General features: G+C 43.4%; 1 pseudogene; it reads right to left on the minus strand.

Annotated features, from left to right (window-relative positions):
• Positions 1–2,939: 2,939 nt before the first annotated feature.
• Positions 2,940–12,316, minus strand: LOC117551847 (annotated as a pseudogene).
• Between the last annotated feature and the right edge of the window lie 3,994 nt (positions 12,317–16,310).

The raw sequence follows: 16,310 nt of genomic DNA on the forward strand, positions 1-16,310 counted from the left end.
AAAACACAATATGTGACCTGCTCTATCGAAATCAGTCGCATTGACCCGAAGACACATTTTGAGTTGTATACACTGCTGGAAAGAGGAGATTCCTAGCTTTCTAATGATATCAGGATTGTTGTTGTTCTCCAAATATTAAGCGAAATATGTCACATTATATAATGACTGTCACGAGTCATCGTTTTGAGAAAAAGGCCTTCAAAGTTTCCTCTTCTCTGGAATCCATCGATCTGATTGGTTATTAGCAAATGATCAAAGTACTACTGAGGGAAGATATTTACGTTTGGAGGGGAAGCTCGCGAGTGTGTGTGTATACGTGTGTGTGTGTTTGTTTGTGTAATTTTGCGTTTGTGTGTATTGTGTTTGTTTCCTGGGGAAAACACTCACGGGAAACACCGGCTGTTGTTATGCCTGCTGTGACGTTAAGTTACTCCGTTCTCCGCTTGTAATTATGCCGAAGCTTCAAAGCTGTATTTATCATCTGAATTTGCCGAAACAAGTTTAATATTCTGAAAGCCAAGACTTTGTTTAATTGAAATCATATGAAAACAAACTGTAACGGACCCTGCCGTGTTATCTATGATTACTATACTCTTATTCATAATTTCAGCCGGAGGGAGGGGGGCGGCGCTGCGGAAGAGCAGATTACGAGTGAGAGGTGCCTGTCTTCCGGTACGTCCACACAGCAGCTTTTCAAAAATCTTGAAAATCCTGGAGCTGGGCGTGTCTGACAGCTTGGGGATTTCGCGACCAACAACCAATCACATGAATCTCCCGCCCCCGACATACAAAGCAAAAAACCCCGGTTCTTCTCCACTATTTATTTTTTTAACATTTTGAACATTTATGAGATTAATGTTTATGGTGCTATTTTATGCTACATTCCATGCTGGCTAATGATACTGTCTATGCTTGCTAGCAACGAAGTAAACTAGCAACGAAGTAAACTGGATATAAAATCCCCAAACAAGCGAAAACCTACCAGTTTCACCCACTGCCTCTGCCTCCTCCCTCCATGCCTGGTTCCTCCGGTTTGTATCCCGGTAAGTAAATAGGGACTGGTCATAAAGAACCGGGTGATTTGCTATCGCAATAACTAAGTTCTCCTCCATTTTTGTTAGGAATATAGAATTAACTGCGGGTCTGGCTTTCCCAGCTTGCACGCGGTTTGATTGGCTAGCGCTTGAATCCTGGAAATCTTCGCCTCGCCCCCCCACAATGCAGTTCGGCGACAAGCGAGGGGAAAGTGACGTCATCCCCATTCAAAGTCAATGGGCGTAGACGCGCTGGAAGCGGTGGACAAATCGCCAAAAGCTGCTGTGTGTACGGGCCGCGTCCCTTCACAAGCTTCAAACATGTATTTATCGTGTGATTTTGGAAATAAAAGTTTCATATTCTGAAAGTCAAGACTTTGTTTGTTTAAAATCAAACAAAACACCAGAACCCCGAAAAAATAGTTTTTTACGTAAATCCACGTTTATTTTGAAATGAGCCGTTGCGACTTCCGACTGATTTCGATAGAGCGGGTCACATGTGACATATTACAAGTTTGATAGCCAAACTTTGAAAAGTGAAGAAATACTAAGAATAATACGAAAAATCCTAATTTAAAGAGGCATCGTGTGCACTCAGTGATCAGACACACATCTGTGTGGGAAACAATCACTGCTGCTGATAAAACAACAGGTGTAGACTCTTTAAAACACAGTGAAAGGACGAGAAAGTGAACAAACCTAGAAGTAACAATAATAACAGAACATTTACGGAGTTTCAGCCAAACCCTCTCGGACAGGTTCTGTATGAGCTGTGAGATACTGATGAGCAACAGGATCATATTGGAGCTTTAAAGGGTGAAAGGTTCCCAAACGCCCTCCAGTGACTTTTACAGATGTTCAGGTTCATTTCCAAGGCTGTAAATCAGTCAGACGTACAGAACAGGATAACAAACTTTGGCTTTGACGTTTTCCCATCAGCTTTGGAAAGAAAGGTCAAGCTGCTCTTTGGAAACACAGAAATACAAGAAAGTAGTAAGTTTGAGGCACTTCACTGCGAACAGGTTGAAAAGCTTTCCGTCAGACGGCTGTTTTGTGGTATGTATACTTTTCATGATTCACAGCTCTTTCTTTTGTCATCCCGTTAGTGGCTTATCTCCAGAAGGAACATTTGTCATGAAGCATATTTTAAAGTGACATGTTTGCCACCTTCTTTTGAGTGATTTGCAACCAGTTATCAGCTCAAACCTGCCGCCACACGTTCACATTGCAGAAGAAGATTCAGTATTTCTGCAAGAATTTGTTTCTGTAACAGTAAAAAAAGACAGTAGAAGAAACTGCCTCTGGAGGGATTTTAGCCTCTGCAAACCATTTACATGCATTAAAACATATAATCACATACAGGAGAGGAACGCCGCAGAAAGAGGAATAGGGACTCTTTAAAAAGAAGAACATCCTAAAATGTTTGCTATCCTGGCTCCAAGATGGTGGAATGAGCTCCCCATTGACATCAGGACAGCAGATAGCTTACACACCTTCCAGACTGAAAACTCACCTCTTTCGACTCCACTTCGAGCGATAGAACTATTAACAAAGCACTTATATACTAATAAAGGACTGGCTTATCTAAAGCCAGTTGAGTAGCACTTGAAATGTTTGGCTCTATGAAACCTGATGTACTTTATGATTCTGTTTTCTTCAAGGTCGTGTCTTCCTGGTCGAATGCACTTATTGTAAGTCGCTTTGGATAAAAGCGTCAGCTAAATGTAATGTTTGTAGAGCTCATGAAAAAAGTTCACCGGAGCGGAAAACGTGTCTGAGTTCGGAGAAAAATATGGAAATGAAAAAGACAATTATTTTAAATAAGAGAGTAATTTTTGACCAACAGAGTGAATGTTCTTCCTGATTCCTCCAGCTGTATTCAATGACCTTTGTTTTGATGCATTAAAAGGTCAAATACAGTTTATTCAGCAGTTATGTATAGTTTAATATTCTCTTTTACAAAAAACATCCTGAAATGCAAAATGGTTTGTTTAAAGAATGGGTGTAAGAACAAGTATTTGTAGTGCTCATGGAAACAGTTTTACGGAGCAGAACACGTGTCGCAGTTTGGAGAAAAATATAGAAATTAAAGCAATTTTTGAGGCTGAGAAAAGTGTTTCAGTTTGAATGTTTCAGCCCCGATTCCTCCAGCTGTACGACCTTTGCTTTGATGCATTAAAGGGTCAAACATGTCCCAGTTTATTCAGCCGTTGTGTGTCGTTTAATATTCTCTTTTTACACCGAGAGGTCGTCTGTTCTCGTGCGGCTGCTCGCTCCACTCGTTTTGCTGAATCTGCGTTTGTCCTTCTGACAGATTCCTCCGTTCGGACACATCATCAAACCGCCTGCGCCGCCATTTTGGCTCTGAACGCCCCTCACGTCCCTGCCTGATGGGGGGTAGGAGGTAGTGCCTGTCCTCAGGTATCCGCCATCTTGGATCTGATTGTTCCCAGCTTCCTGCCAGCCAGGAGTGATGAAGGTATTCTGGTTCTGAGAGAAGCAGCTCATCTGCAGCATGTTCACTTCTTCGGCCATTTTGTGCTTCTCAGTCGCCATGTTCTCAGAGTTCTGTTGGTCAGCCAGGCGGTGGTTTGGGAAGGGGAGGGGCAGGAAGAGAGACGAGCCAATGACACACTGGCTGAAGTCCGGAGGGGGGGTGGAGGGGGGGGGGAGGAGAGAGAGAGAGCTGCCGGGCGAGAGAAGCTTTACCTGAAGCGGCGGCGCGGCGGTTCGACAGGTAACCCCTGGAGAGAGAATTAGAAAAGTTAACGTGATTTGAGACTTTTCGAGACCCCAAAAGTGTTAGAAATAGTTATATAGTTGGGACATTTGCACAATTAGCATAAGTTGCGTCCATTAGCATTTGTGGACAAATGTCGTGGAAAATTTTGGAGTGTTTTTTTAGGTAAATTGAGGTTTCTGATTCCATTTCTGACATTTTCAGGGTCCAAAATGACAGTTTAAACCAGATAGTGGCCCTATTTTTTCTCCCGGTGCCATGATTTTGAAGTATTTAGATGACACTGGACAGATTTTTTTTAACAGTTTACATCAAAGTTGTAGGACCGGTACAGGAACCGTCTGGAACGAGATTTAGAGAAGCAAATATATGATATATCTACTGTCTTGCACTATTTTTATTAATTTTTTTATTTGTATTTTTGTATTTTATTATAGAACTATGTTGTAGCCTATTATTGGAGGAGCTCGGGCCAGAATAATTTCATTGCCTTTTTTGTTGAGACCAAAAGTGTTATGTTAGAAGTGTAGGGTCTCCAACACGATGCTAACCTGCATATGTTGGGACATTTCCACAATTAGCATAAATTGCGTATTTAGCATTATAGACTATTGGCTTGGCTGATTTGGAACATTTGGAGTAGTATTTGGGGGTAATTGAGGATGTTGAATACATTTTTGGCATTTTCAGGGTCCAAAAGGACAGTTTTATCCAGGTGGACTGATTTTGATGAATTCTGGGTGGATTTAGAAGTTTGAGAGGACGCTGGACAGATTTTTTGAAAAGGTTTACTTCAACTCAGTTTAAAAGTTGTCGGATATCTGACCATAAATGGGGCGAAGCCTGCGAGCTAGTTCAGGCAGTCAACTCGAGCACCAATGATACATTAACACGTGACGCACCTCGTCCCTCTCACAACCAACCAAACACATTCTCCTAAACATGCCGCTCTATTTAAGCTGCCAGGTCTTCCTGCCTCGCTATGCTGCTGCTGCTGCTGTGTTCACTTGCTATTGCTACGTTCATGTTCCTGCTGCTGTGTTTCATGTTGCTGCTACTCGCCTGCCCCCCCACCACCCCAGCTTCCACCCCCCCACCGCCCCAGCTTCCACCACCCCAGCTTCCACCCCACCACCACCCCAGCTTCCATCCCAGCTTCCACCCCGCTTCCACCCCAGCTTCCACCCCAGCTTCCACCCCAGCTTCCACCCCAGCTCCACCCCAGCTTCCACCCCAGCTCCACCCCACCACCACCCCAGCTTCCACCCCAGCTTCCACCCCCCCACCACCCCAGCTTCCTCCCCCCCAGCTTCCACCCCCCCACCCACCCCAGCTTCCACCCCACCACCACCCCAGCTTCCATCCCAGCTTCCACCCCAGCTTCCACCCCAGCTTCCACCCCAGCTTCCACCCAGCTTCCCACCCCTGCTTCCACCCCCCAGCTTCCACCCCAGCTTCCACCCCAGCTTCCACCCCCAGCTTCCACCCCAGCTTCCACCCCAGCTTCCACCCAGCTTCCACCCCAGCTTCCACCCCAGCTTCCACCCCAGCTTCCACCCCAGCTCCACCCCAGCTTCCACCCCAGCTTCCACCCCAGCTTCCACCCCACCACCACCCCAGCTTCCACCCCAGCTTCCACCCCACCACCACCCCAGCATTCCACCCCAGCTCCACCCCCCACCACCCCAGCTTCAACCACCCCAGCTTCCACCCCACCACCACCCCAGCTTCCACCACCCCAGCTCCACCCCCCCACCACCCCAGCTTCACCACACCCCCAGCTTCCACCCAGCTTCCACCCCAGCTTCCACCCCACCACACCCAGCTCCACCCCAGCTTCCACCCCAGCTTCCACCCCAGCTCCACCCCAGCTTCCACCCCAGCTTCCACCCCACCACCACCCCAGCTCCATCCCAGCTTCCACCCCAGCTTCCACCCCAGCTCCACCCCAGCTTCCACCCCAGCTTCCATCCCAGCTTCCACCCCAGCTTCCACCCCAGCTTCCACCCCAGCTTCCACCCCAGCTTCCACCCCACCACCACCCCAGCTTCCACCCCAGCTCCACCCCAGCTTCCACCCCAGCTTCCACCCCACCACCACCCCAGCTTCCACCCCAGCTTCCATCCCAGCTTCCACCCCAGCTTCCACCCCACCACCACCCCAGCTTCCACCCCCAGCTTCCACCCCAGCTTCCACCCCAGCTTCCACCCCAGCTTCCACCCCAGCTTCCACCCCAGCTTCCACCCCAGCTTCCACCCCAGCTCCACCCCAGCTAACACGTGAGTTGTCTGACTGAACTGAGCTGAGGTAATAAAGATTACATCGTGCAATCTCACCATGAAGATATCTCAATAACAAACACAATGTGAAAGATCAAGATATCTGAATGCTTCACAATAAGAGACCTGGAAGTCAATGGTTTGCTGAATGTGTTTTTTGTTGTTGGCCTGAAATAAGGTCTGTGGTTAACCCAAGCTGAAGAGATTTTAGATCTGCGGTATGAAATACGTCACTAAGCACCCCGCTGGCGAATACAAAGGAAAGAACCACGCTATCTTTCTGGATCTAAACGTAGCGAGACCGTGCATTGAGAGTCACATTGAACTCCAGTCAGAGGTTGTGAAGCAGTGGTTTTGCAGAAAGAAGCTTTTTATGACACAAAGATGGATTTTCATTTGCAGAAGAAGTCATGTTTTGGCCGCAGGGGGTTTGAGGCTCAGTTTGCCCTTTGTTTAACGACATGAAGTTAAACAAAATAATCACTGAAGGCTTCAAATCGATGCAGGATCGTCGTGCGGGTGAAAAGAGATCTTTGTTTATCTCCAGTTCTACAAGACGTGCACAAAGAGCCTTTCTTCCCACGGACACTACTTTCACTTTAATCAATCTCTACGGAAACTAACAGGATCCTTTGTTCTTAATATCAGATCTTTTTCCAAAGACTTCAAGATCATATTGATTATGAAACGTCTTTTACGATGGGTCAACTGAGCTTTCAGTGTGAAATCAGTGAAGTTTCAGAAAGATGTTTGCAGGATTCGTATCGTCCTTTAAAAAAGCAGCTTTTCATTTTCTACTTCCGCCAAAAGGGTCATGTTTTCAACTTTGTTTTTTGTTTGTCAGCAGGATCACGGACAAAAACTGTTTTCCCGATTTGCATGAAACTTGGTGAAAGGGAGTCGCATTCGCCACAGAATAACCTCTTAACATTTGGGGCAAATCGGAATCATGGTTGCGGATACACTCGTTATTATATACTGGTAAAAACGCCCTTAGAGTTATGATCATTCAGCCTCTTGTTGTTTTTGATTCCAATGAGAGACTGATTTGATACATATCGGGTCAAGAAACGCTTTAAAGTCTCTGCCTGAAAATACATGTTATCTGAAGGGTAATATATAAGCCTTTAAATTATACTTAGGAATACATAAAAGGAGCTGTGATCCTTTGTTTTAAATAACCTCTGAGACTTGAGAGTCAAAGGCAACACAATGAGTCATCAAGGAATAATTAAATAAAACACAGTATTTAGCAGAGGTGGGAAGTAGTGGAGTACAAATACTTTGTTACTGTACTTAAGTTCATGTTTCTGGTATCAGTACTTTACTCCACTACTTATTTTTCTGACCACTTTTTACTTTGACTTCTTACATGTTGAACTCAAATACCTGTACTTTCTACTTCTTACATGTTGAACACAAATACCTGTACTTTCTACTTCTTACATGTTGAACCCAAATACCTGTACTTTCTACTTCTTACATGTTGAACCCAAATACCTGTACTTTCTACTTCTTACATGTTGAACCCAAATACCTGTACTTTCTACTTCTTACATGTTGAACTCAAATACCTGTACTTTCTACTTCTTACATGTTGAACCCAAATACCTGTACTTTCTACTTCTTACATGTTGAACCCAAATACCTGTACTTTCTACTTCTTACATGTTGAACCCAAATACCTGTACTTTCTACTTCTTACATGTTGAACTCAAATACCTGTACTTTCTACTTCTTACATGTTGAACCCAAATACCTGTACTTTCTACTTCTTACATGTTGAACCCAAATACCTGTACTTTCTACTTCTTACATGTTGAACCCAAATACCTGTACTTTCTACTTCTCACATGTTGAACACAAATACCTGTACTTTCTACTTCTTACATGTTGAACACAAATACCTGTACTTTCTACTTCTTACATGTTGAACACAAATACCTGTACTTTCTACTTCTTACATGTTGAACTCAATACCTGTACTTTCTACTTCTTACATGTTGAACTCAAATACCTGTACTTTCTACTTCTTACATGTTGAACACAAATACCTGTACTTTCTACTTCTTACATGTTGAACTCAAATACCTGTACTTTCTACTTCTTACATGTTGAACTCAAATACCTGTACTTTCTACTTCTTACATGTTGAACTCAAATACCTGTACTTTCTACTTCTTACATGTTGAACTCAAATACCTGTACTTTCTACTTCTCACATGTTGAACTCAAATACCTGTACTTTCTACTTCTTACATGTTGAACTCAAATACCTGTACTTTCTACTTCTTACATGTTGAACACAAATACCTGTACTTTCTACTTCTTACATGTTGAACTCAAATACCTGTACTTTCTACTTCTTACATGTTGAACTCAAATACCTGTACTTTCTACTTCTTACATGTTGAACTCAAATACCTGTACTTTCTACTTCTTACATGTTGAACACAAATACCTGTACTTTCTACTTCTCTCATTTTCCAAACAGCTGGTTCCTTTAGTCTGAATGTGTGTTTGGTGCGTGATCATTATTCTTTAGTGTCATTGCGTGCCTATTGATTTGAACACGATCCGTGTATCCATCATTTCCTGGTCTTCTCTAAAGAAGAGGGACCAATGGAAACGTTGTCATGTTGCCGTTGTTCAGCATGGAAACATTCATTAGCTAACAATGACATTATTGTTCTATTAATATAAAGGGAGGTCAGGTACTCTTTAAAACAGCTGCTAGTTATGGGTACTTTTTACTGAAGTACATTTCAAAGCCTCTTTACTTTCACTTGAGTAAAGAAGTTTAGTCAGTACTTCTACTTTCACCAGAGTATTTTTAAACACGAGTATCTGTACTTCTACTTGAGTAAAGGATGTGTGTACTTCTACTTGAGTACAGGATGTGTGTACTTCTACTTGAGTAAAGGATGTGTGTACTTCTACTTGAGTAAAGGATGTGTGTACTTTTGCCGTCTCTGGTATTTAGTAATATTTGGGGTACCTGCAGCAGTGCCTCCAGGCCAGGTGGTGCAGCTCCAACACGCTGAGAGCCAGAGAGACGGCCGACACCGTCATCATGAACACGATGAACACGTTCTTCTCCGTGGGTCTGGAGACGTAGCAGTTCACCGGGTGAGGGCAGGGCGAGGCCTGAGGAACAGAGAGAGGGTGGATACATAATATATAGAGTGTATTTGTTATATACGGCGACCCTGCAGGTCAAAACATGGAACCATAACAACATTTCATTTTAGGTAACACAATAACTTTTCAAAAGCACATACAGATTTCATAAAATGCATTGTGCAATTATTTGAAGAAAACACAACTTTTCTTGAAAAAACAACACAAACGCAACATTTCAGAAAATAAAATATTTTAGAAACAAACGACAAATGTTCGGTTTTTCATTGAAAAAAACTACAATTTTCCAAAACACAACTTTTCTGACGTCAGTATGTTTTCTGATTTGTTGTTGTCTCGTTATCTTTTCTCAAATGTTGGGTTTTCCAGAATTTTCCTGTTTATTTTTCATAAAACGTTGCTTTGTTTTCTAAAGTATTTGTTTCCACATATGTTATGTTTTTCTGAAATGTTTTTTTTCCTAAAGTATTCTTGTCTGTATGGATTTGTTTCTTTGCTGATATGTCGTGCTTTCTGATATATTGTTGTGTTTCCATCTCAAAATGATTAGTATTTGTTACCTTGCAGATGTACAGAGAATGGAGGAAGACTCCGTACATGAAGTACTGCAGGATCAGAAACACCACCTGTACGGAGACACAGCCACAGTCACTGCTACACAGAAACACACATTACAGAGGCCCTTCTTCCCGTGCGTTCTACAGGTTTTAGTGCATGTAAATGGTCTGCAAAGGCTAGAATCCCTGTTGAAACGCCTCATCGGACTCCTTTGTTTTCTTCCGGAACATAGTGACATCACTACGGAACACTCACGCTCCTATTGGCTAGCTTTCCAACACATTGTACGTGATAGGCTAAGGGGCGGGACATCGTTAAACTGGTTGACCAATCACAACAGAGCCGGCCAGCTGACCAATCGGAGCAGACTGGGCTCGGGTCACGTTAATATACAACCAGTGTGTGTAATGTGTGTACTGTGTGTACTGTGTGTACCTCCATGATGCTGCGGATCAGGATGCTCAGGATGTAGGTCTGCAGCAGCGCTCCTCTCAGATGAACTCGACCCGCAGACAGACCTAAACTCTTCTCCTTTCCTCTCTCCTTGTCTCCTTTCCTTCCCTGTTTCTCCTTCCCTGTTTCTTCCCCTCCTCCAGGATCCTCCTCTCTTCCTCCCCCCTCTCCCTCCTCTTCCTCCCTGCTCCTCCTCTTCTCCTCTTGGCGGACGGTGTGCATGGCGTGACCCATGTAGATCAGACTGGGAGTCGACACGAAAACGATCTGGAGTACCTGCCGGAAGAGAAGGAAAGTTAAGTTATGCACATCAACATGTGTCCCCTCTTCTCCATGTCTCTTCTACATCAACATGTGTCCCCTCTTCTCCATGTCTCTTCTACATCAACATGTGTCCCCTCTTCTTCATGTCTCTTCTACATCAACATGTGTCCCCTCTTCTCCATGTCTCTTCTACATCAACATGTGTCCCCTCTTCTTCATGTCTCTTCTACATCAACATGTGTCCCCTCTTCTTCATGTCTCTTCTACATCAACATGTGTCCCCTCTTCTTCATGTCTCTTCTACATCAACATGTGTCCCCTCTTCTTCATGTCTCTTCTACATCAACATGTGTCCCCTCTTCTCCATGTCTCTTCTACATCAACATGTGTCCCCTCTTCTCCATGTCTCTTCTACATCAACATGTGTCCCCTCTTCTTCATGTCTCTTCTACATCAACATGTGTCCCCTCTTCTTCATGTCTCTTCTACATCAACATGTGTCCCCTCTTCTTCATGTCTCTTCTACATCAACATGTGTCCCCTCTTCTCCATGTCTCTTCTACATCAACATGTGTCCCCTCTTCTTCATGTCTCTTCTACATCAACATGTGTCCCCTCTTCTTCATGTCTCTTCTACATCAACATGTGTCCCCTCTTCTTCATGTCTCTTCTACATCAACATGTGTCCCCTCTTCTTCATGTCTCTTCTACATCAACATGTGTCCCCTCTTCTTCATGTCTCTTCTACATCAACATGTGTCCCCTCTTCTCCATGTTTCTTCTACATCAACATGTGTCCCCTCTTCTTCATGTCTCTTCTACATCAACATGTGTCCCCTCTTCTCCATGTCTCTTCTACATCAACCATTCAATATAGCAATGCTGGTGCAAGTTCAAGCTGTAGTTCCTTTATAGCCCAACATTAGCCACCTTTAGCTTAGCGGTGGTGACGTGAAGTCATGTGACCGTGCTGTAGTTCCTTTATAGCCCAACATTAGCCGCCTTTAGCTTAGCGGTGGTGACGTGAAGTCATGTGACCGTGCTGTAGTTCCTATATAGCCCAACATTAGCCACCTTTAGCTTAGCGGTGGTGACGTGAAGTCATGTGACCGTGCTGTAGTTCCTTTATAGCCCCACATTAGCCTCCTTTAGCTTAGTGGTGGTGACGTGAAGTCATGTGATCGTGCTGTAGTTCCTTTATAGCCCAACATTAGCCACCTTTAGCTTAGCGGTGGTGACGTGAAGTCATGTGACCGTGCTGTAGTTCCTTTATAGCCCAACATTAGCCACCTTTAGCTTAGAGGTGGTGACGTGAAGTCATGTGACTGTGCTGTAGTTCCTTTATAGCCCAACATTAGCCACCTTTAGCTTAGCGGTGGTGACGTGAAGTCATGTGACCGTGCTGTAGTTCCTTTATAGCCCAACATTAGCCACCTTTAGCTTAGCGGTGGTGACGTGAAGTCATGTGACCGTGCTGTAGTTCCTTTATAGCCAAACATTAGCCACCTTTAGCTTAGCGGTGGTGACGTGAAGTCATGTGACTGTGCTGTAGTTCCTTTATAGCCCAACATTAGCCACCTTTAGCTTAGCGGTGGTGACGTGAAGTCATGTGACCGTGCTGTAGTTCCTTTATAGCCCAACATTAGCCACCTTTAGCTTAGCGGTGGTGACGTGAAGTCATGTGACTGTGCTGTAGTTCCTTTATAGCCCAACATTAGCCACCTTTAGCTTAGCGGTGGTGACGTGAAGTCATGTGACTGTGCTGTAGTTCCTTTATAGCCCAAAATTAGCCACCTTTAGCTTAGCGGTGGTGACGTGAAGTCATGTGACCGTGCTGTAGTTCCTTTATAGCCCCACATTAGCTTTTTACTTCAGAAATCATAAAGTGGTGTTAACTAGTGATGTTACGTATTGCCTTGCCTTGCCTTACTCCCCGAAGCTTTTTGTGTAGCCTGTATCGAGGCTTGTATCGTTTTGGGCCAGTGACGTCATCGATGACAAACGAAGCCTCGCTGCCTGTCGATACCACGTGACTGCTTCAGGAAGCGCTTCAGATCTTGGCGCATGCTTATGACAGATAAAAAACCATGGGATTCGAATCAAGATATGTGAACCTTGTGAGAGAGGAGAACCCTGTCGTTTGCCTGTTTTGGTTGTACGATATTTTTGTAACTCGTTAGAATGGAGCCAGCAAAGAAGAGAAGGACTTCCCCTGTGTGGGAACACTTTGATCTGATTTCTCCAATAAGGTAGGTTGCATACATAGTATATTACAACAGATGTATTATGTTAGATTTTGTATGGTTCATTTTTTTACTTTTTCTATTTCATTCAAAGGTGAAGTGTTTATTGTGCTCCAGGGAACTGGGTTACAATAACAACACTTCATCCATGCTAAGGCATTATCGTGCCATACATGAGAACAAGGAGGGACATGGGGGTGGACCTGCTCAAGGTTTGTCATTTAATATTTTGGAATAATATATTTTATAATTTAACCACGTTAACTTCACTTTATCATGCAAATAAAAGAAAGTTACAAGATACTCATTCTTAACCCAGCTTAAGCATAAGTGGGTGCCTCTCTCTGCTGTCTGGATTCAATGATGCCACCATTGAGCTTTCTGAGGAGAAAAATGTATCTGGTTCAAAGGTTGTGCCCCTCCTCAAAATGCTGGAGCAAATGCTTCATGAGGAGATGGCAAAAACTGCAGTAGCAGTGGCCAAAGAAATGGGAGAACACCTCTTAAGGCAGCTAAGAGAGAGGCTCCACACACTCCAATCTATGAGCATCATGTCATTGGCAATGCTACTGGACCCTAGGTTGGATGTGTCAGAACTTTCTCCAATTAAACAAAGATAAAACTGAGGTAATGGTTTTTGGAGCCAAGTCAGAACGTATAAAAGTTAGCGCTGAGCTTCAGTCTGCAATGTTCAAAACAACAGATAGAGCCAGAAATCTAGGTGTAGTCATGGACTCTGACCTGAGTTTCAACAGTCACATTAAAACTGTTACTAAATCAGCCTACTATCACCTAAAGAACATATCTAGGATTAAAAGACTAATGTCACAGCAGGATTTGGAAAAACGTGTCCATGCTTTTATCTTCAGTAGACTCGACTACTGCAATGGTGTCTTCACAGGTCTCACTAAAACATCTATTAGGAAGCTGCAGCTGATTCAGAACGCTGCTGCTCGAGTCCTCACTAACACTAAGAAAGTGGATCACTCCTGTTCTGAAGTCTTTACACTGGCTTCCTGTGTGTCAAAGAATAGATTTCTAAATACTGCTGCTGGTTTATAAAGCACTGAATGGTTTAGGCCCAAAATACATTTCTGACCTCCTGCTAAATGATGAACCATCCAGATCTCTCAGGTCTTCAGGGACTGGTCAGCTTTCTGTCCCCAGAGTCAGAACTAAACATGGAGAAGCAGCGTTCAGTTATTATGCTCCAAATATCTGGAACAAACTCCCAGAAACCTGCAGGTCCGCTGCGACTCTGACTACTTTTAAATCCAGCAAGAAGACTTTTCTTTTTGTTGCTGCTTTTAATTGAACTATTCACATCTTAGACTGCACTGTAACTTTTATCCATGTATTTATTCTTTTAATGTTTATTTTATTAGCTTTTCTTTTTAATGACTGATTTTAAATGCCATTTTCTTAATGTCTTTCATTTTTTGTAAAGCACTTTGAATTGCCTTGTGTTGAAAGGTGCTATATAAATAAACTTGCCTTGCCTAGGTTCAAACCATAGGTTCAAACTGATCGGATTGTTTAGCCCTTTAAAGGCTTGTGACTGAATGTGGCGCACTGATCCGAACACCTGAAGCCGTGCCCCAAGAAAGTCCATCCACACCTCAACCTGAACAAGAAACCCCAGGTAATTAACCCTAATACAGGATTACAAATACATTTTACATCTTTTACACTTTTGTATCATTATTTCCAGTATTTGTAGTATGTCAAAGATTACAAATAATATTTGGCTGTTTTACACCTGTTCACCAACAGGGGTCTTGTGTGCACATGAAGCCCATGATGAAGCCTCAGATGAACCTTTTAGTGAACCGATTTGCTGGAAGCAGACAGTGCTTTAGATCGGTTGAACCACAACGCTCATATTACCCATGGATGTATAATAAGAACCATATTACCCCTCCTGTACCCGGGCCCGGTGACACGATGGAATTAAGAGAGCTCAGACCCTCACTCATATAGAGGTCGGAACATGTTTTAAGTATAAATCGATACAAGCATAAATAAAAGTAGGAATAAAAACATCAATGAATAAATACAGGAATAAATAGCGTGCAGTGTTTTCAGATGAATTCAGTGTGTGTGCTGCGGCTCAGCTGGAAAGCAGTTGACTCATGACCGCAGGGTCTCTGGTTCAACGCCTAAACAATACGTCTTCTTTGTTGTTTATAAAAGCTACAGCTAAATGAGATAATGTAGTTAATAAATGTAGTCTTTGATATGGTTTAGCCTTTCTCAGGCTACAACGTGGTTACGTTTATGAAGGAATACAAATCCCTCTTTGCAATGTTTACCAGCCTCCTTAGGCTTTTCAATCACAATCATTAAACTGGAATAAATACACTATTGTTAACATGAAGATATGATTTAATGTTCGTTGTTTAGAGTTATTCTAAGGCTTTACTCAATGGGAACTCGGTATGAGATAGAGCACACTGTTGAGATGTCCAATCTGCCTGTTTTACACACTTTGACCAGCAGGGGGTTTGTGTTCAGATGAAGCCCATGATGAAGCCTCATGAGATGAACCCTTTTGCGAACCAATTGGCTGGAAAGCTTCATAAGGCTTCATCGCGCCATCACTAGTGTTAACATGTGGAGATTATCCTGCTGAACTAAACGTGTACAATTCATAAACGTTTCTTTGACACAGAGATTATTTTCTCACTTGCTATCATCATGTCAAAACTGAGGAAAACAAAAATAAACCCCGTGAACTTTGGAAATGACTCAATAACCAGCTTGGCTGCAGTAAAACACTTAAAACGAGATTTTCTAACTTAAACATAAAGACAGATAACAGGCTCATCACAGACAAACTGGATGTGGCCAAGTACTTGAACATTTTTTTCACAAACATAGCCACAACTCTTGAAAATAAATTACCCTCCCACTCAGGGCTTTTTGGAGTAGATCACATCATGACCTACTACAAAAACCTAGGGGTACGCAAAGATGATTTCAGTCTAGCAAGGGTAACAGCAGAGGTACTCATTAAACTGAGCGCCCTCCAACCTAACAAGGCCACTGGCCACGACAATATCCCCTCCAAATTCCTCAGAGACTCAGCAACCGCCATCTCACCAGTCATAGCTCACATAATTAACCTCTCCATAAAACAGGGAAAAGTACCCAAAGACTTCAAAATGGCAAGAGTAACCCCCCTGCACAAAAAGGGCAGCAAATTGGATCCAGGCAACGACCGCCCTGTTTCTATACTTACCTCCATCTCGAAAGTCATGGAAAAAATAGTATATGAACAGGTCGAAAAGTACCTCGCGGAAAAGAAACTAATCTATGAATTTCAATCTGGCTTTAGAACATCCCACTCCACTGACACATGCCTTCTTTATTTGAGCGACCACATCAAACAAGAGGTGGACGAGGGCAAGTACTGCGGCATGGTGATGCTGGACCTACAAAAGGCTTTCGACACTGTCAATCACCCCATTCTGATTGACAAGCTAAAAGCAATTGGTTTTGATAAACTATCGGTGAGCTGGATGCAATCCTACCTGGAGGGGAGAGAACAGATGGTGGAGGTAAACGGTACTCTGTCCCCCCCCCTCCCAGTGAGCTG

This window comes from Gymnodraco acuticeps, unplaced genomic scaffold (genome assembly GCF_902827175.1).
Source record: "Gymnodraco acuticeps unplaced genomic scaffold, fGymAcu1.1, whole genome shotgun sequence".
Taxonomy (NCBI): domain Eukaryota; kingdom Metazoa; phylum Chordata; class Actinopteri; order Perciformes; family Bathydraconidae; genus Gymnodraco; species Gymnodraco acuticeps.